This window comes from Sciurus carolinensis, chromosome 8 (genome assembly GCF_902686445.1).
Source record: "Sciurus carolinensis chromosome 8, mSciCar1.2, whole genome shotgun sequence".
Lineage (NCBI taxonomy): Eukaryota > Metazoa > Chordata > Mammalia > Rodentia > Sciuridae > Sciurus > Sciurus carolinensis.
In genome coordinates, this window is record NC_062220.1 from 45,175,424 (window position 1) to 45,201,233 (window position 25,810).

The following is a 25,810-nucleotide window of genomic DNA, read 5'->3' on the forward strand; positions in this document are numbered from 1 at the left end:
GTGTGTGTGTGTGTGTGTGTGTCTTTAACTTTTGGAACAATATAAGCAGTTTTATAGTCACGAAGACCCCTTAGAACATTCTTACCTTTATAGCCTTGATGCTCTTGAAATTTAGTTTGTAGTTCTTGAGCTGAGCTAATTGTCTGAGGTTATAGCACTTTATTGATAGTTTTGCATCTACAAGTGGATATTCTGAATTCTGCCCAAAGTAATGGATTGACATTGGCAGTTAATTCAAGGCTTAAAAAATTAATACAATCCGCAATTTTAATGGTACAAGGAAATTTAAAGGTCTCTTAGTTCAACAAATTTATTTTGCAGATGAGAAAACAAAGATCCAGAGAGCTGTTAGGTTTTTTTGAGGGTCACATGGCTGGTTAATGGCAGAACGAGTATCAGAACAGAGCAGATCATTTGTCTCAAAATTCAAAGTGTTTCTTTTTAAGTCATAAAATGTTAGGGCATAGTTAAAAGTCCAGAGAATAATATGACTAGCTCTCATGTATCTACCACACACTTTTGTCACATCTTACATATAATAACTTCTTTTATTTTTTAAATAAATGAAACAGATCAATAAGCACCTTTGTGTAATTTTTTTCAGATAATATTATCTGCCTTCCAAATTTACTATGTTATGTGAAGATGCAAACCAGTGTATATTTGTATAATATGTATAATTGTTTTAATGATTTACAATTGCATAGAAGTAGAACCACACCATATGCATTCTAGGGAAACTTGCTTTTCTTGCTTGCTTGTATTGCTTGCTGTTGCTTTCAAGATTTTTTAAAATGTTGGAATGTATAGTATGATTCATTCATTTTTGCTGCTTTCCATATTGTAAATATCTTACAATCTGTTGATACATTTGCCTGTAGATGGATATACAGATTTTTTAAAACTTTCTGTATTACAAACCACGCTGTAATAAATATTCCTTATACGTATCTCCTTGTGCACAAGTGTGAGAATTTATTGGCTAGATACTTAAAAGTTAAAATACTTCAACATCACACATTATTGCCGAATTACCCCACAAAGTGTTACACAACAGTGTTAAGCAATGTTAGTCCGACGGATAGAAAATGATTCATTATCACAGTTCTATCATTATTTAATTTTTAATGAATAATGTTGAATATCTTTTCATATGTCTATCAATTAGCCACTGCTCCAATAATATTGGGTAACCAACCACCCAAAATTCTAGAGGCAGTGATTTACTTTTATGGGTCTGCAGCCAACTTGCATGGCTTTACTTTGGGTTACTGGTCTATGAGTCCAGGTCTGTTCCTCGTGTCTCTTACCCTTGATCCGAGACAATGGTTTTCTTGTAGCAAAGGCAAGAACCACAGAGCACAAGCCCCATTACTCAAGGACATTTCAGGTTCCTATTTGTGACCCGTCTGCTTATGACCCACTGCACAAAGCTAGGCACTTAGTTGAATCCACTTCCATAAAGTGGGGAAATAATCCACCGGCTGAGACTAAGCAATGCATGAGAGCATGTAACCACCACAAGGAGGAAGAAGTGTCACCATGGGTTTGATCTACCAACACTCATAACTGGCCTCTGGTTTCGTCTTCTTTATGACTTGCTGCTTTATAGTCTTTTCTCATTTTCTCTTGGGTTGCTTGTCTTTTACTCAGTATGTTGCAAATATTCTTTGTATAATGCAGATTCCGATTTTTAGCAATTACAAGTTTAAGAAACTCTGGCTTGATTTCAGTTTATGATATTTTGTCTTGTACAGAAGTTTAAAGTGTTAACTGCAATCTAAATACTTATCAGTTCTTTGCACAAATTACAAATTTGTGTTTGTTTTTATTGATTTAGAGAATTATCTCTATCCTAAGGTCATTAATGTATTTTTCACTATTTTCTTCTAAAAGAAAGTTTAATTTTTATACTTATGCATGTGATTTTCTTGGGACTTTTATAAATGAATGATGTAGAAATATTATGTTTTTCTATACTCAATACAGTGTATTGGATGGTCTGTCATTTCCTCATTTTGTAATGCATTGTCTGTTATATACCATTTTTGCATAGAAAGGCAGAGAGACAGACAGACAGATACTTTGCATTACTTTTCTTCTCATTGGAGTATTTGTGAAACCCAGTATTAATACCACTTCTCTTACTCATTTTACTGTTATAAGAGCTCTTGATATTTCATATGGTATGGTATTTATTCTTCAAAATTGTGGATAGTCTTGGCTCTTTACACTCTATGCATATTGATTTGAAAATATCTACAAAAAATCACTCTTGATTTTGATTAAAAATGTATTTTACATAGATATTTATTAGTATGGGATTACTATATTTATAATATCATATTTATAATATCATTTCTTTGCATCCTTAATCAAATAATTATATATTCTCCATAAGAGTCTTGAATCTCTTTTGTAGTATTTATTCTTAGGTAACATATTAGCTCTCCATTGTTGTATAATAATTATCACAAACTGAGAAACTTAAAGAAATATCCTTTTATTGGCTCAGTTTGGGTCAGGAGTCAGGGTATAGTTGAGCAGGATTTTCTGCTTAAGAGGTCACAAGACTTCAGTCAAGGTGTCCGTCAGACTGTGTTCTTTTCTGTGGAATTGACTGAGGAGAATTGATTTCTGTTGTCACTCAGGAATTCATCTTCTTGAGGACTTTTCTAGATGATTATTGGCTGGAATTTACCCACACTCCCTAGAGGACATCCCAAGATCCTTGCATGGGTTTTCATAGAATGTTTGCTTCCTTCATCCAGTCAACAAGGAGGTATCTAGACAAACACTGCTGCCAGACAGTCTTAAACGATAAAAGCAATTGCCATTGTCATATTCCTTTGATTAAAACAAGTCAGATGTCCTGTTCACATTCAAGAGAGGAGGATTAGATAAAGACATAAGTATGAAGAGATCAGAAGCACCCATTTAGGGTCTGTCCTCTACTTCATTTTTGCTGGCACTATAGATGGAATCCATGACTTGACTCACTCAACAACTATTCCTGTAGCATGCAATGATTCAATAGCTGAAAATTTCCTTTTCCCAGAGACTGTTGTAAATAGAATTCTAGATGTGATTTATAGTCAGTTCTCATGAATATTACATTAACCAATACCAAACCGCTGCCCTTGGGGGAGACATAGGGTCAGATTCCTAAGAACTTCTTCTAGTCACAGTATTTTTTTGTCAACTGATCAATATATAACTTTGTTTTATGTGTGTTCACTTTAAAGACACCCTATTTAATATATATCATTAATTCATTAATATTGAATGCATGACCAATAGCACTATAACTCATTGCTGATCAAAGTTCCTCTGACACACTTTTTTTCCCCCTAAGGCACATGATAGTCTTTTTTTCTCACTTAGGAACTCTGGACGGTACTTCAGCACCATGCTGGGGAGTCATGGGTCCAAGAGAGTGTGTTTTAAATTTTAAAAATCACTAATGAAAATGCAAAAACCATGACAGTAAATACATAATGAAAAAGACACTTGTCAACGGTATGAAAGTTGAAATAGAAAGGACTATCCCTTTTTCAGTCAAAGCTAGAAATGTGTGCATCTGGTGATTCTTCTTCTTCTTCTTCTTTTTTTCATGTTTACTTATCTGTTCATATCTTTAAATGACTGCAAAAGTGCCCTGAGTGTTGATTTCATGTTCACAAATAAATGTTAGCAAGTAGATAAATTCACAACTATGGAATCATGAATAATGAGGATCAAATGTAATCCACTGTCAATCAGATGAAGTCATGCAAAGGTTGATGCCAAACACAGTCCTACTAGCCTCATCATATACAACACATAGTTCAATATAGGTCTACAAGGGCCCCTCTGGAAAAAAAAATCATTGCAACTCCTTTATGTTCCTCTTTTTCTTTTATCCAACCTGATAAAACTTGTATCCATGCCAAAATCTGAACAGCTAAGTCAGCTGTTTGAGAAGACATACAGCTGTGCAAATTGGAACTTTCAAGGGTCACGGTCTCTGGGTAGTGTCCATTTGCTACTTGATGTCCATCTTCCATCTCTATCCAGTCTGTTCCCTGGAAGTCTGACCTTTATGAAATCCACCAATAGGCCTCTTTGCCCTCTGACTTTCACAAGAGTTCTGCTAATGGAAAGCACCAACAGGAAATCAGAGGGCAGGAGAAAGTTCAGGGTTTGTTTTGGCAATTTCTTCCCTCTCTCTTTGGTCATAGGTTGACAGGAGCTACATTTTTCCACTAAATGTGGCACCTCCTGTCAGGGACCCCTCGTCCTTCAACCTCCTCCAACTAGAGCCATGCAGCTCTCTGAGTTTGGGTGATAGCTGCCTCTCCTTACCCCTGCAGACTGAGGATGGTAATGTCTCTACTGCTGTTAGCCCTGGGAGCTTCTCATTTATCATTCATGTTGGTTTCCTTTAACCTTTTACCTGGATCTTTATAAAAAATTGTATTAGGATTTTCCAGAGATACAGAACCCATAGAAATATATGACTTATTATGGGAAATTGGCTCATACAACTCTGAAGCCTGGTGAGATCCAAAGATCTGCACAGTGAGTCAGCAAAGTGGTAACACAAGAGAGTTGATGGTTTAGTTCTAGTCTGTTATGGTTTGGATGTGAGGTGTCCCCCAAAAGCTCACATGTGAGACAATGCAAGAAGGTTCAGAGGAGAATGATTGGGTCATGAGAGCCTTAACCCAATTGGTGAATTATACCCTGATAAGGATTAACTGAGTGGTAACTGAAGTGGTAGGGTGTGACTGGAGGAGGTGGGAATTAGGGTGTGGCTTTGGGTTACATTGTATCTAACAAGTGGAGTCTCCCTCTGCTTTCTGATGGTCTTGTGAACTGTTTCCCTCTGCCACACTCTGTGATGGGCTGACAGATCTGACTCCATGATAATGTTATAGGCCAGACTCTAAGGGAAATGACTAAACAGACTCCATTTTGCTCTGAGACTCCATGTTTTATAGGAAATAAACTTCTCCCATGGGAACACCCCACCTCTGTACCCATCATCAGTTACTTAGTGTGACATGTTTAATAATATACAATGGCAACTCCTATGTAGTAAAGAATTGCTCTCTTTTGATTCTTATTGCTCCTAAACAATGTACTATGTGAACAGTGATTGTGTGGATGTTAGTAACCATTCTTTAGTTTGTACCTAGGTAAGAGTCATTTTGACCCACTTCCCCCTCTGTTGATGATCTCATGATGTTAGTTTGTAATTTGGAATCATAGCAACAGACACTTATGCTTGATGTGATTTTTGGTATAAGAACCCCCACAACTCTGTGGTTGGGGCTCTCAATAGCCATTTTTTAGGGCATTGTATGAGACAGTCAACAGCTGGCTTAAGAAAGACTCTCAAATTTGGACTTCTCAGTGGTGATTGGTCTGTTCTTAAGTTGCACCCCATAACAACTCTTCCGCCATGATTTTCTGCCTCACCTCAAGCCCGGAGGAATGGAGCCAGGATTCTATGGACTAAGACCTCTGAAACTGTTAGCCCTCAAATAAACTTTTCCTTTTGTACAATTTTTCTGTACAGAATTTTTTTCCTTCTGAACAATTGTTCTGATGGGGTCCTTTGAGTCACAACAGCAAAAAATATGATTAAGACATAGTCTAAGTCTGCAGGTCTGATGGAATATGATGGTGTAGTTCCAGTCCAAAGGCTAGCAGGCTCAATACTCAAAAAGAGCTGTTTCATTTCAAGTAGGCAGCCAAAAGTTGATATCCCCATTTGCAAAAGCAGTCAGGCAGGAAAATTTTTCTTACTCAAGGAAGGATGGCTCTTTTTGTAGAACAAAAAGAGGTCTTCAATCCATTGGATGAGGCCCAACCCAGTAAGGGATGACAGTCTACTGATTTAAACATTAATCTCCGAACACAAATACCCTCACAGAAACATTCATGTTTAATCAAATAACTGAGTATTTAGCCCAGTCAATATGATAGGAAATTAGCCATTACAGAAGTCTTTTATAAAAACATCAATCCAACAATAACTCTGAATCTACTCTTTTCTGCAAAGATTATGACTAATAATGGCTTCTGACTTCGGGTGGGCTCTCAAGGTTGAAGATTTGGTCTCTTGCTTTGTCGCCTAGTAATGTTTCTCTCTCTCTCTCTCTCTCTCTCTCTCTCTCTCTCTCTCTCTCTCTCATTACTTCTTGTTTTTCTACCTAGCATATCTTCCTTTACCTGTTCCATAACTTCTAGTCTTTCCTGGAGTGTCTTCTACCACCCACCATTCTTCCCATTCTACATGTTCTCTCTGGGTGAGTTCATCAATTCTAATGAACCTGTTTTTACTCTATAGATTGATAACTCCAAAATCTGCATTTCTCTTCTGTTCTGGACTCTGCTCTAATAATCCTTTCCCATTTACTTATTCCAGAATCCTGAAAGTCATTTATAGACTTCCTTCTGTGACCCCATCACTTCAAATCAGTAAAGGCTGTTGATTTTCTCCTAAATATTTTATGTGTCTCAATGCTCCTAGCCCATCCTGCTTCCATACCATGCTCTCTTTGCAATGACTGAGTGACTGGAGTTTTGCTACCAGTGTTCTAACTGCTGATACCCATGTGCCACCTTGGAATGATATCCAGGGCCCAGCACTGCTTAGCAAATACTGCATACTGTTGACATATCTGATGATAAAAGAAAAATCTTCCACACAGCTGTGAGAATGGTTTTTCTAAATAAATGTCTGACCATTTTGTTCTCCTCCTTTAAAAAGATAAAAATACAGCTTTAAATTAAAAAAAAAATTATAACATATAAGACCCTTTGTCACCTGCTTCTTTGGTCTCTTCTACCACTCCCCAACTCTTAGACTATGATTATTTATAGAAAACCAAGCATCATGGAAGCATCTCACACTGCTCCACAGTAGAGGCACCAAAATCTACTAGAAGGGTTTTGTTGTCAAGTGGACTCCATTTCAAAAACTTTGGCTGAATGACCATGGATTAATCCCTTAGCCTCTCTGAACTTTGATAGGTGTAGATAGTTCCTACCTTGCAGGATGGTTGAAAGGATTAGAAAATAAGTATCTACACAAATTGATGAGAACATCCTGTCTGTTCTTTACAGCTTGTGTTCCTTTGTATCTTTCTTTCTCATCTTATTTTTAAAATGCTGTTGCTCTGTATCTTGGTCCGTATTGTGCTGCTCTGACACGATACCTGAGATTGGGTGATTTATAATGGAACCAATCCCACTCATGAGAGCGCAACCCTCACAGCCTAATCACCTCAATATTTTCCAACAGCAACTCAATTTCAACATAAATTTCAAACCATAGCATCGAGGTTAGCAGCATTGGTTCCTACTGTTCAGAATGGCCTTTGAAACTTTCTTTTCTTGGTTGGTTCTACTTTTCCTTCAAGATGAAAGTTGATATTTATCTAAGACAAAAAGCCTTCTCTAAATACCAGATGGGGCCAAATGTCTCTTCTCTATTCCTTTAATTCCTTCAAGACACTTGGACAACTTCCTCACAGCTTGAGCAAACATTCACAGGAAATTCTGTGAATATATTAAAACCACAGAGTTATATGACTGCTTCTCTCATTTGCTTGTGAGCTTTTACAGGCTAATTTGTCTTTAACCTAGCACTAACAGCACATCTCACATATCATCCATACTCAGGACATTTACAGGACTAAATGCAAAACTAGGAAACAAATGAAAAATGAACAATTTCATTAAAATTTTAAGATATGATATTTTAACACATAGGGGAAAAAAGGCAGACACATGACTACATCCAGTTTTCAGTTTGCAAATAACTACTTACAAATTATTTTAAAAGCTTTTGGTTTGAGATGACATGATGACATGGAAGATTAATTTAATAGTCTGCACTTCTTTGTCTTGGGTTGACTTCAGAACACTAAAAGTCCTGCTCTCTGGGGACTGGATGACTGAATAGAGCCATGGATGTGTGGGGATCTATGTTTTTAAGAAACAATAGCTGTGTTAGGAGCTTAACAGAATTTAAAACCATTTTTGGTTACTTTTTCTTTTTCTTTATTTGAACAGACTGATTCTTTTTGAGTTATATTTTGAGTAGGACCTTCTTTTGTCTGTATTTCTGATATTATTCTCACACACAAATAAGAAAATGTTCAAAAGCCATGAATTATCTGTTTTATATAGAAGACTATAGTGCAATTTTATTTTTGTATGTTTATTTATTAACTATAAAGAATGCTGACTTGCAAATGAAAAATGTAGGTCTTCCTTCTGTTTTTAATGCAGACTCCTTTATGACTCAAGCTGTCTTTGGCATGTGTCACATTGAGCTCAGATACATGCGTGGAGCTTAATGATTACTGAGTCATTAGAATAGGTCAGGTTTATTAGATTAGAAAATTACATATAATCTTCAAAAGAACAACTGGACTATTTATTTTTTGGTTTTCTAGTTTGTAACTTCTCCTCTTCCATGTCCTCCTCCTCCTCCCTCTTCCTCCTTCTCCTTCTTCTTCCTCCTCTTATCTTCCTCTTCCTCTTCCTCCTCCTCCTCTTCTTCTTCTTCTTCTTCTTATTATTATTATTATTTTGGTAGCAGCGATTAAATCCAGGTGTGCTTACCCACTGAGCCACATCAACAGCTGTTTTTTACTTTTTATTTTGAGATGGGTTCTTGCTAAGTTGCTTAGGGCCTCATTAAGGCTAAATTGCCTGAGACTGTCTTTGAACTTGTGGTCCTTATGCCTCAGCCTCCTGAGTCACTGGGATTATAGATATGTGCCACCATGCCAGGCCCAATTATTTTAACTAAACTAGTATTTGACTGCTATTTTTTTAAATTAAAGGGAGATATAATGATGGATTTAGGGTCCCACACTGAGGGGCCACAATTCTATCTATGTTTCAGCCATGGAGATTATGTACCACGATCAGATGACACCATAATCATGTTGATCTATAAAATGTATTGAGGACTTCCCTTGCAATTTCTTCTAAGTATTCTTGTCAAATGTCAAGAGTACAGTTCAAGTTAGGCATGATGGTGCACACCTGTAATCCCAGCAGCTTGGGAGGCTGTGTCAGGAGAATCTGAGTTCAAAGCCAGCCTCAGCAATAGCGAGGCGCTAAGCAACTCATTGAGACCCTGTCTCTAAAGAAAATACAAAATAGGGCTGGGGATGTGGCTCAGTGGTTGAGTGCTCCTGAGTTCAATCCCCAGTACCAAAAAAGTAAATAAAAAGAGTACTGGTTCATCCAAAGTAGCCAATTAATATACCTCATGGGCAGTGTAATGTAATCTAAGTATATACCTTAGAAAGAGTGGATAGCCTCAAAATGACTTTCCTTAAGCAAATAATTTTAGTCAGTAGCCAAATATCTAAGATTATGGAATAGATGAGAGTCTAAGTCTTGTGACCTATTTATACTTCAGAAGGACCTATTTTTTTGGTAACATATTATCTCTATGTATAATATATACAGCCAAAGGATCAGTGGATAGTCCATTTAGGAAGTTAATAAACCTGCCAATGTTTTCATCATGTAAAATACAAACATACATCCAGAAATTTGTTGCAAAAGACCTGTCAGATAAAGACAGGAAACATCTCTCGGTGTGCTTTTTAACATTTTGTCAGCAGTCTGATACATTTTGTGGAGTTCTATACTCTGTAACTGAAGACTTGGGGTCTTGAAAACTTCCCAGGTGTGACTCCAACAGGGAAAGAAATGCCTTGCCAGTTTGTCTGTGTGTGCCATCTTATTCTGAACCACACAACACACTGGTGCCCCAAGTCATCTGCAAAACAGCATCCCTGGCAGCCAAGCGTGATAAGCTGCCTTTAATGTCCCTTGTCACTGAGTGTGGAAAATGTCTTCCTAAATCAGGACTATTAAATATATTCTAAGATGCTATTATTGTTAAGCTTTTCTGAAGTTGGTAGATTCAAAATATATTTTGGAAAATAAATAAATAAGAAAAACTTGAAATTGTCATTGTATCATAATTTGTTTGATATATTGTCAGTAGAATTTGAAGACAAGATATAATTCAAATAATCCATAGTATTTTAATTGAGAGTTGATATGAAGAATACAGATTTTCTTTGAAAAGCATAGAATAGCTAATAAAATGAGTTTCTTTAAGGAGGAAACTCCTTTCTTTTTTTTAATTAATTTTTTGTTTTTTAATTTGTTCTAATTAGTTACATATGAGAGTAGAATGCATTTATTCACATTGTACACAAATGGAGCACAACTTATCCTTCCTCTGGCTGAACATGGTGTAGAGACACACCAGTAGTGTAATCATACATGTTATAATAATGTCCATTTCATTCCACTGTCTTTCCTTCCCCACAACCCCTCCTCTTACTCCCCTCTGCACAATATAGTCCCTTCATTCCCCCTTCCCACCCCATTATGGATCAGCATCCACTTATTAGAGAAAACATTTGGCCTTTGTTTTTTTGGATTTGGCTTGTTTCACTTAGCATGATATTCTTCAGTTCCATCCATTTACTAGCAATTGCCACAATTTCATTCTTCTTTAAAGCTGAGTAATATTCTATTGTGTATATGTACCACATTTTCTTTATCCATTCATCTGTTGAAGGCATCTAGGTTGGTTCTATAGTTTAGCTATTGTGAAATGAGCTGCTATAAACATTGATGTGTCTGTGTGACCATAGTATGCTGATTTTAAGTCTCTCTTGATCACTGAAATGCTTGTTATAAAATTAAGTCTAGATATCTTAAATTTTATAACAACATTTATATGTTTGATTGCTGATCTAACACCCATACTGAGTTCTGATTTCTCTGTATTAGAATCCCCAAACTCTAATGTAATCGAGATACTTGAAATTACAGATGATAAATTAGATAAAATGAACAAGTGTAATGAAAGAACTAATGTATTTATCTAGAGTTTGACATGATACAAAATATCTAATGAATTTACCCAAAATGAAAACACAGTTTGAGTTACTTCCAGCAAGATATATTGAGAAAAAGAGATTAAGAAATAAGAAATAAGAAGGAATGAGAACTATTATATTGTATCATATAGTATCATTTTATGTTACATTTAATGCATTTGAACTCTTTTAAACATACAGACTGGTAAAGAATAAACACTTTTGTACATCATCCCTCTTTAACAAATTCTAACATCTTGTCCCATCTGGAACAGATGTGTGTGAATATGTGTGTTTGCCCTGCAATTTGGGTTGAAGCTCCCCTGTGTCTCTGTTTTCTTTTCCCAATCCATCTCCCATCCTTGCTGGCTCAGCTCTGATTTGTAGAAAGTTTCAGCACTCTGCCTCCTAATCAGAAGCTTAAGGAAGTCTCAGTCTCAAGTGTGTGAATTTCCTACCCCCACCCTTTGCCAGCAGTGAGGATTGAACCCAGGGTATGTGCCTGGAACACCTCTAGGCAGCCAGAAGTCAAGGAAGTGAAATCAGAAGGAAATGTAGGAGTCATCAGTACTTCCCTCTTAGGTGTGGGAGACAGTTGACCCTGGATAAACCAGGTATTTTAGAAGACCAAGGTAGTAGGGAACCCCATAAGAGCAATACTGTGCTTCTTGTTCTTTTGACAATAGGAATTTGATCTAGTTTCAGTTTAGTACAGAGGAGAAAATATGGCTACCTTAGATCCTGAGTATTTATAGAACAACTCATTCTCAGTTACAATGAAGGATTTGGTTTTCTCCTTTGTTCAATTATTTTCTGTTATATAACAAAGTATTTCAAAATTTGGTGGCATAAAATACCCATTTATTAGGTTCATGGGTCTGTGGGGCAGGGGACAACAGGGAGTGTCTGTCTCTGCTCAGTAGTGTCTGTGGCCTCAGCTAAAAGACTCCAAGGCTGAGGGCAGCTCATCAACCCAGGCTGGGATCATATGAAGGCTTGTTTACATTCACAAATCTGGGGGTCGATGCTGGCTGTTGGCTGGAATCTTAACTAGTACACCTTTATGTGGCATCTCTTTGTAACCTGGGCTGCCTCGCAGCATGATGGCTAATTTCCAGGGGTGAGAATCCCAGGATAGAAAGCCAGGCGGAAGCTGTATCACCTTCTCTAATCTAGCCTTAAATGTCATACATGCCATTTCCACAACAGTTCTATTTTCTGGGTAAATCACAAAAGCCATTCAGTTGCAAGGTGATGAGAAAGAGGCTCTGCCTCTTGGTGAGGAGGTAGGTAGCAAGTTGGGATAACAGCACATGGAACCAGAAATATTGCTGCAGCTATTTTCAGAAAATACAACCTGTCACATCCTTTCCCAGCCCTACCTTAAATCAGTCATTTTAACTAAAAATGAACTTCTTTGAATGATCTGTAGTTAAGTAAATGAAATACTGAAAAGTATTAATAACATAAAATGTAATTTGACATATATTGCTGTTCTATTCAATGGCTGTACCACCTAATTTTGGAAATAATTTCTGGATAGAATATTTGGCAATACACAACAATAGATAATAGAAAAATCAATGCAACAGTTATTGTTCTTGAATGCATAAATACTTAACATAAATATCACTAAGTCAGTCATTTTCCACAGTAGGTGAAAAGCAAGGATGCAGCAGAATAAAAATTTCAACTCTTGATGCAGAGTAAATTTTTTTTTTTCATTTTGACAAGGAGAAAGTTGATTTTCTTCCTTCACTTTGATATCAATTCCCTATTCTGTATCAGTGGAAATTTAAAAGTCAAGTCTCTTCTGTGTAGAGTAGTAATACTTAGATGTACTAACTTTTAAATTCAGGCAGTATGTTTTTCCTCTAGTTATAAATTGCCATGTATTTGTTAGTGATGAACAAAGCCCAACAAGATGACTTGAGCTTTCTAGAAAGGGTGACAGTATAAGTGCTGCCCTAACCTGAATCAAAAGAGAGAAAGCACATCAGGGAGAGGACATTGGTGCTGAAGCAGAAGGAAAGTCCAAGTGTGTTTGCAAAGGCTGTCAGCATGCATCAATCAGGTATAGTCTAGTGCCAGTAAATGAGGACACACAGGACTCAGCATCTAAACACGGTGTGGGTAGGGGGAACGGAAACATCACTGTAGCTCCAAGTCCTACTTGCAGGGGCTATGGGGTTTTATTTTTAAAATATTTCTTAACTTTTTTTCTCTGATGGAATCTCTGGGGACACCAATATAATTTGATTCTGCCAACTCAGTCTGTAAGATATTAGATATTAGATAATAGCGGTAGTGTAATTAACTTGCCCTCCTTCCTCACACTCTTATTTTCCCTAAAATTGGTACATAAAAGTAGACTTGGTCTAGATTGAATTTGTATCTAGTGACAATATTCCCTCTGTTTTTCATAAGTAGAGCACATACAGGTTTTCTTTCTGTTACAGTAAAACCTTGATTTACCTGAATCAAAATAAAAGGAAACAACTTTTTAGTTTGAGTCCATCCCATTTATTGATTCTTGCTTTGATTTCTTGTGCTTTGGGAATCTTGTTGAGGAAGTCTAATCCTAAGCCAGCATGATGAAGATTTGGGCCTACTTTGTCTTCTATTAGGTGCAGGGTCTGTGGTCTAATTCCTATGTCTTTGATCCATTTTGAGTGGAGTTTTGGGCAGGGTGAGAGATAGAAGTTCAATTTCATTTTACTGCATATGGATTTCCAGTTTTGCCAGCACCATTTGTTGAACAGGCTATCTTTTCCTCATTGTATGTTTTTGGTTCCTTTGTCTAGTATGAGGTGACTGGACTCAAACTAAAAAGCTTTTTCTCAGCAAAGGATACAATCAAGAATGTGAAGAGAGAGCCTACAGAGCGGGAGAAAATCTTTTCCACATGCACTTCAGATAGAACACTTATCTCCAAAATTTATAAAGAACTTACAAAACTTTACACCAAAAATACAAAGAACCCAATCAATAAATGGGCCAAGACACTTTACAGAACTGGACAGACACTTTACAGAAGAAGACATAGGCAATGAATAAATATATGAAAAAGTGTTCAACATCTCTAATAATTAAAGAAATGCAAATTAAAACAACTCTAAGATTTCATCTTACTCCAATTAGAATGGCTATTATCAAGAACACAAACAATAATAGATGTTGCATGGATGTGGGGAAAAAGGCACATTTTTACATTGCTGGTGGAGTTGCAAATTGGTGCAGTCACTCTGGAAAGTAGTATGGAGGATCCTAAGAAAACTTGGAATGGACCCACCTTTTGATCCGGTTATCCCACTCAGTTTATACCTAAAGGACCTAAAATCAGTAAACTACAGTAACAAAGCCACATCAATGTTTATAGAAGCTCAGTTCACAATACTTAGATTGTGGAACCAACCTAGATGCCCTTCAACAGATGAATGGATAAAGAAACTCTGGTGTATATATACACAATGGAATATTATTCAGCTATAAAGAATAATATTATGACATTTGCAAATAAATGGATGGAATTGGAGAATACCATGCTAAATGAAATAAGCCAATCCCAAAAAACCAAAGGCTGAATGTTTTCCCTGATAAGTGGAGAATGATATATAATGGGGGTGGGGAGGTGTGGGGAGTGAGAGAAGAATGGAGGAATTTTAGATTATGTAGGAGGAAATGAGGGGGGTATGAAAAATGATGGAATGAGACAGATATCATTACCCTATGTACATGTATGTATCTTTTTTTTGGGGGGGGGGGTGCTGGGGATTGAACCCAGGGCCTTGTGCTTGCATGGCAAGCACTCTACCAACTGAACTATCTCCCTAGCCCCATATGTACATGTATGATTACATGAATGGTATGAATCTACATCGTGTACAACCATAGAAACGAAATGATGTACCCCATTTGTGTACAATGAATCAAAATGCAGTCTGTAAAAAATTAAAAGCAAAATAAAAAATAATAAAAATAATAGGAAACAAAAGCAGAGTAAGCAAATTCTTCTAATGTAAAAGATAGAATCAATAAATCAACTGTGAGAAGGATCTTATTTTAATATTTCCTTACATGCTTCAGGAGATGTGATACCAAATCACATCCAACCTCACCTCCTCATTCTCTTCTATCTATGGCAACTGCCCTACGTCATGAAAGCAGATGTTCCCAATAATACATCTTTGGTCATCAAAGGTCATTATCCACAGTCTGCTCTATTTATTATGATAAGAAAATGCCTAGTATATTACATAAATTAAAGTAAATGAACTGGAACAAGCCTTCATAAGTATTGTGTTTAGCAACTTCCTCTTTGCTCATTGGGATATAATCATTCTGAAATGCAAATAACTTTCATGCTCAAATGCACAAGTGTGCATGCACGCATGCACACACACACACACACGCACACACACACACACACACAAACACACCCATCACCTACCCCCAACACATCCCCAAAGTATTTCAGTCAGTTTAAAATAGGTGGCAGATCTCATATCTTAAGATATAGTAAAATGACAAAGGTCGTATTGATGAATGATAGTAGCACTAGCTCATTTTTAAAAATCTCCTATGTAACAATTTATAATACTCAGGAAAAAAAGAAAATGAAGAAATAAGTCCTTACGGGCCTTTTGGGAGACCACAAAGTTCTAATACCCCAAAATTTTATACTCCTAAGTGCATTCTGCTTATTTTCATATGAGTTCATCAATTTCAATAACTCTTTTATTTATACAGAATTCTAACCAATTTCATTATGAGACTTTTCCACCAAGCACATATTAGAAGCTACTAGATATGTGGGGTGGAAAAAGAGTGCATTTTTAAAAGCAAGAACTTGGAGAGGAACAAGATGGAAGGACAGATAGTTTGCCAGCAGGATAGGAGACAGGGACACTTTGAAAAATCAGCACAAGGCTGCAAAATACTCACTTCCGCAGGCCCTCAGGGCTATTACTGAATTAGAGCTCAGTATTGATTTGAAATGCAGAAAGTAAAGTTTTGTGCTTGAGGATAAATGCCAATATTTGTGAAATTAATTCCACAGCACTGTTGGATAAACCAATATTACTGTTCTGTATTTGGCCAGACTCTGCCTGTGAATATTTCAAAATAACTTTCTTTACTCTTCTGCTATTTTATTATGTGCCTTTGAAAGTCAATGATTTGGTTGCAATGGGAAGTAAAACAAGTGAATTTTAATTTAAATTTCTTAGTCAAACCTCTTTTAATTATAAAAAACAGATCTATACTGAAATTATCCTAAGTCAAAAGGGTTTTGCTGTTGTTGTGTCTGAGTGAACTGAAAACCTGTGCACTCTCCAACCCGGCTTCCCTACCAATGCAAGGGTAGAAACCTACTGATTAGTGAAGTTCTTTGGCAGCATGAATTGAAGGGAAGAAATGTGTGAAGCTGTGTTACATAATCCAAGGCAGGAAAGACAAATACTTGCAGTGCCCTAAGAGCAAGGTTTCACTTTGCATGAACTAGTCAACTACGTTAACAGGAAGAAGGTACATTTCTCATGTGCACAATCTAGGAATGTGGGAAAGATGGTTCAGTCTCATGGTGATAAAAATTCTGTGGTTTTTATAGGATTGTTTTTTAACCCTCCTTTAGCATAAAACAAGCCACAGTCTAGAGTGGAGCAGCCCTCTCTCCACATCACCACATGTACGAGGCCAGTGTTCCCTTCCTTACCTCCTTAGGAGATTCGGGAGAAGTTGGGAAAGAACAGTTGTGACCCGGCGGTGGAGAAAAGCCAATGATGAGGGGCGGGTGCCGCCCAGGGTGTGAAAATTTCAATCCTTAAGATGATTGTGAAGCAGAGATTATTCAATAGGAAGGTAGAGTACCAGACGACACAAAGTAGGTCAGGATGTAAGAAAGGGAAAGGACTGAGAAACGGTGTTGGGAAATAAGGGACAAAGAGTCAAGAAATAAGGGAGAAAAGTCATTAATCCTACAAGCTTTACTCGCTTCGCACCCGCTCTTCCAATCCCATATATCCAGGATGATTTTAGAACAGTTACCTAATTGTCGGTAAAGGCAGATGAGGTGATGCTGTCCAAGGCAGGTAAGATTGGCCTGCCCTCACGTGACAATGGACACTGGCTGCACCTCACTGGCGGCAGGACGGCCCACTCACAGATAATGCTCCAGGTAGAAAATCAGGTGAGTCCTCTCTGCACCTACTCGTCTCTCCTTGGAGGATAGAACTACCTTAGAGGGGAGTTCTCTCCGCAGCTGAAAAAGAACAAAAAACTTCCTGGAGAGCATATAAAAATCTATCAGCAATCAGATTGTTGAAAGCCACTGTGAGATGTGTGGAATCTGTGAACCCTCTGCTCTTCTTTCTCTCACCTCTCATCAGAGTTAGGAGTTAGGAGGATAACTGAACATGGGATTTATTTGTTTATTTATTTATTTGCAGTGGGGATTTTCAGTTAGCAGTTTGAGGCTAATTTGACATACCCGGGTTAACTATTGAATCTGAATGTTACAAGTAAGTTATGAAGTCCAGGCAAATAAGAAAATTCAAGTGTTTTATTTGTTAAAAACAAATAAAAAAGAAATTCTAGAGATCTGGCTTTCCTAATGAGCTGCAAGTGAATGCGTTAATTGCTCAAAGCTAACCTCACTTCCCTCTTCTCTCTTTTTCCCTCTCTTCTCCTCTCCTCCCTCTCCTACACCTCTCCCGTATGATTTACAGCAAACGTTATAATCCTTCAGTTCTTCTCTGTCACCATGAAGAACATTCTCAGGTAGGTCTCTCTGAAAGGGAACTCTGTCTAGCAGCATAGAACACTCTGAAGCACACAGTAGGCTATAAGGCTGTGATGTGCAATATGGTGGCCACTAGCCCCCTGTGACTCTTGAGCACTTGAAACGTTAGTACTTTGAATGTAGATGTTCTATAAGCACAAAAGTACAGACTGGATTTCAAGAACTTGTGAAAAAGAGTGTGAAATATCTCATTAACAATTTTTGTGTTGATTACATGTTGAAATGATAACATTTGGATATATCAAGTTAAATACAATTTAATGTTAAAGTTAATTTCACCAGTCTCTATTTTTAGTTTCTAATATGACTACTAGAAAAATTTCATTTACATATTTAGTTTGCATTACTTGTTTTTTTTTTTTTTTTTTTTTTATACTGGGGATTGAACTCAGGGGCACTAAACCACTGAGCCACATCCCCAGCTCTATTTTGTATTTTATTTAGAGACAAGGTCTCACTGAGTTGCTTAGTGCCTCGCTTTTGCTGAGGTTGGCTTTGAACTCCAGATCCTCCTGCCTCAGCCTCAAGAGCTGTTGGGATTACAGGCATGTGCCACCATGCCCAGCATAATTTGCATTATATTTCTGTGGAATAGCATTGGTCTAGTAACTACTAAGTTTTTTTTTTCATCAAACCCAAAACAATGAGAAAAAATCACATTCTGACATTAAATTCCAACTATCAATTAACATAATTTGGTTGTGCTTTCTATGGAAGATGTAGTTCCTCTTTGAGAAGAAACTCTTAGTGAGACTGCTTGGGCTTATGCTTATTGAAGGATCTAAACCTTGAGTGAAGTGCACCTTCCGCGTCACAAAATACTGTCCCCCAACCCCCCCCCCCAAAAAGTTTATAAAAAAAAAAAAGATTTTGTAAATATTTTTGCATTCTAGGACAAATAGGTCATTCCCATTCCTAAATTTTCAAGGGCTCACCATTCTCTAGTGTAGTATTCAAACCGCCAAAGGCATTTTGTGATTTCCCTCCAGACTTTTGGTCAGCCTGTTCTCCTGTTCTCCCACCTCCCCTCTCCCAGCCATTTCCCTGGAAGAGCACTCTGAGAGTTACTTCATATGCTCAACTTCAGATGAGGGCACAGCGATGCCAGGGTACTGAATAATCCCACAGAAGAGAATAGAAGACTCAACTCTAACCTGGTTAACCTTGCCAACATAGGCAAAGAAAGAACTCGACTGGAAAGGGTTTGTGGTCAGCCCTAGAAGCACCCAAAACGGGGAGCAGGAGGGCAGAATTTGACAATGCACATTCTGCTCCACTCTGGAGGAGAAGGCGTCCTGCGAGAGCGGTCATTTTCCAAGCATGTCCTTTTTGTGGAATTGGACATATCAAGTCATCAAAATGATAACTTTTAGAAGTTAATAACTTTGTGCTAACCCGACCTTGTTCTGACTTCTTGTATTCCAAGCACTCTTCTCGTGATAGGCTTTCCCTTTAGCTTATATCCCGGAGCGTGCTCTTCAGGCAATGTGAACGTCACTCCTTCCAACAGTTGTGATTCTTCCTATAAATTTTTAAATGCCTCATTTTGATTTATGGACGTTAGACTTGGAGTTTGGTATGAGTCATCGTCTCTGAATCTGATCAACTTTGGGTCATTGATAAAATCAAATTCTGAAACTGTGAGAGTGAGGGGCTGAGCCTAGATGGTTGTCAATTAATCATAGTAAATGCAGTTTACCAAGGGACCCTCAGTCCACTTCTGGACTTAACTTCCTAGTGTGCTGATAGCACTTCTGTTTGACATTTCATGTTGTCTTGTATTTGAATCAATAGTTTATATGTCTATCTCCCTTGCTACAAATTGTAAATTCCCAGAAGGCAGGAAATGCAGATGCATCTTTGTATTTATAACAGTGCAATCAATGTCTGTTACTCAGAAGGTGTGCCATACACCAGTGTTTGCTGTGTGTGGTAGATGATGCCAGGTTATTTTTAGGGATTTATTTTTGAAATGAAGCATATTTTTTCCCTTTTAATCTTAAGAATATTATATAATAGTATCATTAGACTAGCAACTCACAGCAACTTTGGAGTATCTGTTTTTGCTTTTTTTTTTGGTAGGAAAATAGGTTTTATTCAGTCAGCTTTGAAGAAAGATAAGAGAAACTTTTTTTTTTTTTAAATCCATCTTTGATGTCTCTGAGGGGGAGCAAAGCTTTTTTTTGATTCATTGTTCACAAATGGCGTGCAACTTTTCATTTCTCTGATTGTACATGAAGTACAGTCACACTGTTTGTGTAATCATACATATGTACATAGGGTAATGATGTTTGTCTCATTCCATTATCTTTCCTTCCCCTCCCCCCTCCCCACCCCTCATTTCCCTCTGCATAATCCATCTTTCCTCCATTCTTGCCTTACCCTCCTGCCTGCCCCTATTATGTATCATCATCTACTTATCAGAGAAAGCATTCAGCCTTTGGTTTTGGGGGATTGGCCTATTTCACTTAGCATGATATTCTCCAATTCCATCCATTTCCCTGCAAAAGTCATAATTTAATTCTTCTTTATGGCTGAGTAATATTCCATTGTGTATATCTACCACAGTTTCTTTATCCATCCATCTATTGAAGAGCATCTAGGTTGGTCCCACAATCTAACTATTGTGAACTGAGCTGCTATAAACATTGATGTGGCTGTGTCACTGTAGTATGCTGATTTTAAGTCCTTTGGGTATAGGCCAAGGTGTGGGATAGCTGGGTCAAATGGTGGTTCCATTCCAAGTTTTCTAAGGAATCTCCATACTGGTTTCCAGAGTGGCTGCACCAATTTGCAACCCGACCAGCAATGTACGCGATGAGAGTACATTTCCCCCCATATCCTCGCCAACACCTATTGTTGCTTGTATTATTGATAGTGGCCATTCGAATTTGGGTAAGATGAAATCTTAGGGTAATTTTGACTTGCATTTCTCTTTTTACTAGAGATGATGAATCCTAACTCTAACCCTAATTTTTACAATGAAAACTACAGAACGCTAATGAAAGAAATTAAAGAAAATCTTAGAAGATGGAAAGATCTCTCATGTTCTTGAATAGGCAGAATTAATAATGTCAAAATGGCCATACTATCAAAAGCACTATACAGATTCAATGCAATTCCAATTAAAATCCCAATGATGTACCTCATAGAAATAGAGAAAGCAATCATGAAATTCATTTGGAAGAATAAGAGACCCAGAATAGCCAAAGCAATCCTTAGCAGGAAGTGAAGCAGGAGGTATCACAACACCAGACCTTAAACTATACTACAGAGCAATAGTAACAAAAATGGCATGGTATTGGCACCAAAATAGACAAGTAGACCAATGGTACAGAATAGAGGACACAGAGACAAACCCACATAAATACAGTTATCCTATACTAGACAAAGCTGCCAAAAACATACAATAGAAAAGATAGCCTCTTCAACAAATGGTGCTGGCATAACTGGAAATCCATATGCAGCAAAATGAAACTAAATCCCTATCTCTCACCCTGTACAAAACTCAACTCAAAATGGATCAAGGACCCAGGAATTAGATGAGAGACCCTGCACCAAATATAAGAAAAAGTAGGCCCAAATTTTCATCATGTCATCTTAGGACCAAACTTCCTTAACAAGACTCCCAAAGCACAAGAAATCAAAGTAAGAATCAATAAATGGGATGGATTCAAACTAAAAAGTTTTTTGTCAACAAAGGGAACAATCAATAATGTGAAGAAAGAACCTACAGAGTAGGAGAAAATCTTTGCCATATGCACTTCAGATAGAGCACTAATCTCCAAAATTTATAAAGAACCCAAAAAATTTTACACCAAGAATACAATTAACCCAACTGATAAATGGGTTAAGGAACTGAGCAGACACTTCACAGAAGATATACAAGTGATCAACAGATATATGAAAAAATGTTCAACATCTGTAGTAATAAGAGAAATGCAAATCAAAATTATTCTTATTGGTTTTTCTCAAATGATTAGTAAACTGAAAATTTCATAGGTATCTTTGATTTGCTTCCAGTAGAAAATAATAATTTAATTGTGGAAATTATAAATGGGGACAATTTCTATGTACTTCATTTATTTTCAAAACTTTTACTAAAATACAGAGTAGATGCAAATTAATCTTTTATAAATAAAGATTAGTGATACGATGAAGGTGTGTCTACCCAATAACCAGTTTAAGAAGTAGCACATTATTATTATCTTCAAATTCTGTGTTCTCCTCCACAATTCTATCCCCTTCTTTCTTCTACAGTATATCTGATATCCCAAGTCATGTTGTTTAATGAAAAGGCAAAGATAAAAATGAAATTCAAACACTTTTGACACTTGTAAATACTGTGGTCAGCCTTAGAAGTCAAAGTTAATGTGATTTATAATTAATTTTATGTTTATTGTGCAAATAATAGAAACACCTAGATATCACAATTTCATGGGAATTTTATTAGGATTTTTTTTCCCTCAAAACACGGTGCCTGGAAGGCAGCCTGGTGTCTCCAGAGGTGTTCTGTTATTTTATGCAGGAGACAGTATGTGTATAGCACAAGCTTAAAAAACACAGATCTTAGGATTTACTCTGTAGATTTGTATCAAGTAAAGCAATTCATGAGGTCAATGTCTCTAAAATGGGTGAATAATTATGAAGACACATAAAGGAGAAGTTTTCCCTGAACTTGTGTTAGGAAAATATGAGTCTTATTAGCAGATTTCCCTGGATATCCTATTGGGTTATATGTCAGTGGAGGAAACATCAACAAAAATTGACTCTAATTCAAGTTAGGTTGTAGAATATCCCTATTTTATGAAAAAGAAAAAAACCTTCAAACCTATTGTATACCAATTGGGTATATTATTGTAAGACAAAAATTTTTCTTAGTTCTTTTTAAAAATCATATGGAATGTATGCTTTTCCTTTGAAAATGAACATTAATTCATTAATTAAATCAGAACTTTTAATGGATTATTTGTGTAGGCATGCAATAATCTTAAATCCTGACCCAAGGGACAATAATCCATACTGGGAGGATGGTAGGAAAGAACATATTACAGTAATGGATTTCAGTAACTTGCTTCAAAAGGGGCATTTTAATGCTTCTGTGGGAAATTACAGTGTCATTTTGAAAGTACAGTAATGGAAATCCTTGAAGCTAAGGGGCTGTGGTTAGATACATTAGGCTCCTTGGAAAGAGTGGCTGGTCATTGAAAAAGTACTGTACTCTGAGTTTGCTACCCTCTGTGTTATGCCCCAGAAAATAAATAAAATTGGTTTAAGACTTTGAAGCAGCAAAATATGTTGCACTTCAAACAAGCCTTTGTTTGAGGGGAATTGTTGACTTGTTACTCATACATTTACAGGACACCTAGGAAATGTTAAATTAGTGAAACCCAAATTTTAAGGGAAAAAGGTTTCAGAATCACATGCTGGGTGAAGTGGTGCCTGGGATCAGAATTATGCTCACTAGAGCTACTGCTACTTAGTTCAGAAACTAGAGATGATAAATTGGTGACATTTTAAGCAAATTGAATTTCATAACTTATGGATTCATGAACTTGCTTCAGGGATTTTATCTGTGTAATTCCTTTGATTTGTAAGACCTCTGGACTATAATTGTCCTTTACTCTGCATATTACTCATTATTAAAAATGATTTGTGCATGTAGAAATAAAATGGACTGCACAATGAGAAGTGACATTTTGAAAATAATGCTTAGATTAAGTATATCATCCTAAATTCCAAAAGTCTCCTACCTGTGGAAAGTGACATCTTCCTGATGTTTACTTCAAGATACATGTGACAGGTTCTGATGACTACTTTTGATCTTGTTTTTAACTTACTTTCACTTGACACATGATAAATACCAGGAATCAGAAGATAAATGCCTTTTGTGAAACTGCAACTGAAATTTGAGCCTTTTGTGGCAATGTTGCCCTTAGAGTTCCAAGATAATACTATTTTTCCCCTATAAAATAAAGATGATACTCCCTACTTTTCAATTTTTTCACACTGTAAGAAAATATCTTCCAGGTTTGGACCCTATGCTCCCCACTGCAGTTTGTGTAACCTATTTAATCAAGTCTCAGATTAGTTCTCAGGAAACCAGCACCTCGACTGATTTTTAGGTTAGCAGAAAGACCGTATCAGTGACTTTTAAAAGACAAAGTTTGTTCATCTTATTCTCCATTTAACACCCTTTGATGATTTCCTATTGGCATTAAGATAAGATCCAGAAACCTTAGTGTGGCCTCTGAAACTGGGCAGATTTTGACATTTGCTAGTTCCTCCAGTCTCACCACTTGCTAGACACACTGACCTTTCCAGATCCTAGAAGCCAAATTCTTTCTTGTCTTGGAATTTCCACAAATGTTATCCATTGAGAAGTACAGACCAGAGGGTACTCTATCATATGGGGAAGGAGATATAGGTTATCTTTACTGAATTCAAGAAACAATCTAGGGTAAAAATGTTAAAATTAGGAATAGAAAACTGGTGAATATTAATGATTTGGCAACTATGTGAGTGAGATGAGCCAGGATGGCAGCTGGTGTTCCACCAAGGGGAGCCGTCGGTGTAGCTTGAACAGCTGAGACGCACTTCTGCCTGCCCTGGTTGTAGCCGTCTCCTTCCACCAGTGAAGTTATAATTGGAAAAGTGATATGAAAATGAGGAACCTAGCAATTGAACAACAAATTGTGAACCTGAAACACAACTTCAACACTGCAGGATCTCTTAAATGACTGACCTGGTGGTAATCAATGAATGAATCAGTCATTCGTTCAGGAGTAAGTACCCATTACTACTTCCAGTTTGACATAACTTGTATTAATTGATTGAATTCCTCACCCTGAGACAACTTCACTGCTGCAACGACAGACAGGAAAAGGGGAACCACACCTTCAGCCTGTACTCTCTCTGCCCTTCACCTGGCCTACCCAAGCTCCTTCTCCAGACTAATATGTCACTTTCTTCCCAAATTGCTTTACATCTACTTATTATTCTTCATAAGGGCACTTTGTTCTTTAATTTTCTAGAACTTATCTCAGTTTTACTGGGGTGTTTGGGTACTGTCTTTTACCATTTGAGATAAATACATGAAGGTCAATAACAACATTATTTCATTTACCAAAGAATTCACAGCATTTAGTGCAATATCTGTCACTACTGTAGGAAATGGTTCATGAGTAAATAATGGTTCTTGCTTATCAGGTAAAAATGTTTCATTTACAAATCTCACACACACACACACACACACATACACAAAACAATTAAAGCTAGTAAAGGAAAAGGGGTAATTCACTGGCTTCCAGGGGTGATACTGACTTTGAACACACTAGACCCAGAGTTCAGACGACATCCCAAAGAGACTAGTTTATTGATGTGTCTCTGCTCTGCTTTCTGTGGATCTGTCAGCTCCAAATGATTTCCCCCTTGCTTCTCCAAGTTCTTTATGCTCAACAAATAGACAAAAACCTCAGCCACATGAGGCCACACACACTCACACCTCATGGTCTGTGTAGTGGGGTCCAAACGAGGGTTTCGTATAGTAGCTCCTGTAAAAGAAAGACGGCAAGTATTTCCTAGAAGTCCCAGCATAGAGATTTTTGTCTCTTGTTGACTTTGATTTGTTAAACACACATCCATAAATCAGTCAGCATGACCAGGAAGATGAAATGTAACAATTATAATAAGCCATTTGGGTTTCATTCGTGGATAGTAGAGTGAGGCTAATGCTACCCAAATCATAAGGTTAAGACTGGTAAGGGGTGGCAAATTGGGTGAGAGGGTGCTGGGTGGACAAAAAAACCAAGTGTCTGCTCTTTTAACTTAAGATTAGTTTGACTATTTGCAGTGTTTGGTGGTTCTATATGAATATCAGGATTTTTGAATTTCTGTTTCAAATGTAATTGGAAATGATAGTAGAGTGAAACAGACATCATTACCTCATGTACATGTATGACTACATGACCAACATGATCCTATAATATGTATAATCAGAAAAATGAGAGATTACACTCTATTTATGTATGATCTATCAAAATGCATAAATGCATTCTACTGTTATGTACAACTCATTAGAACTAATAAAATA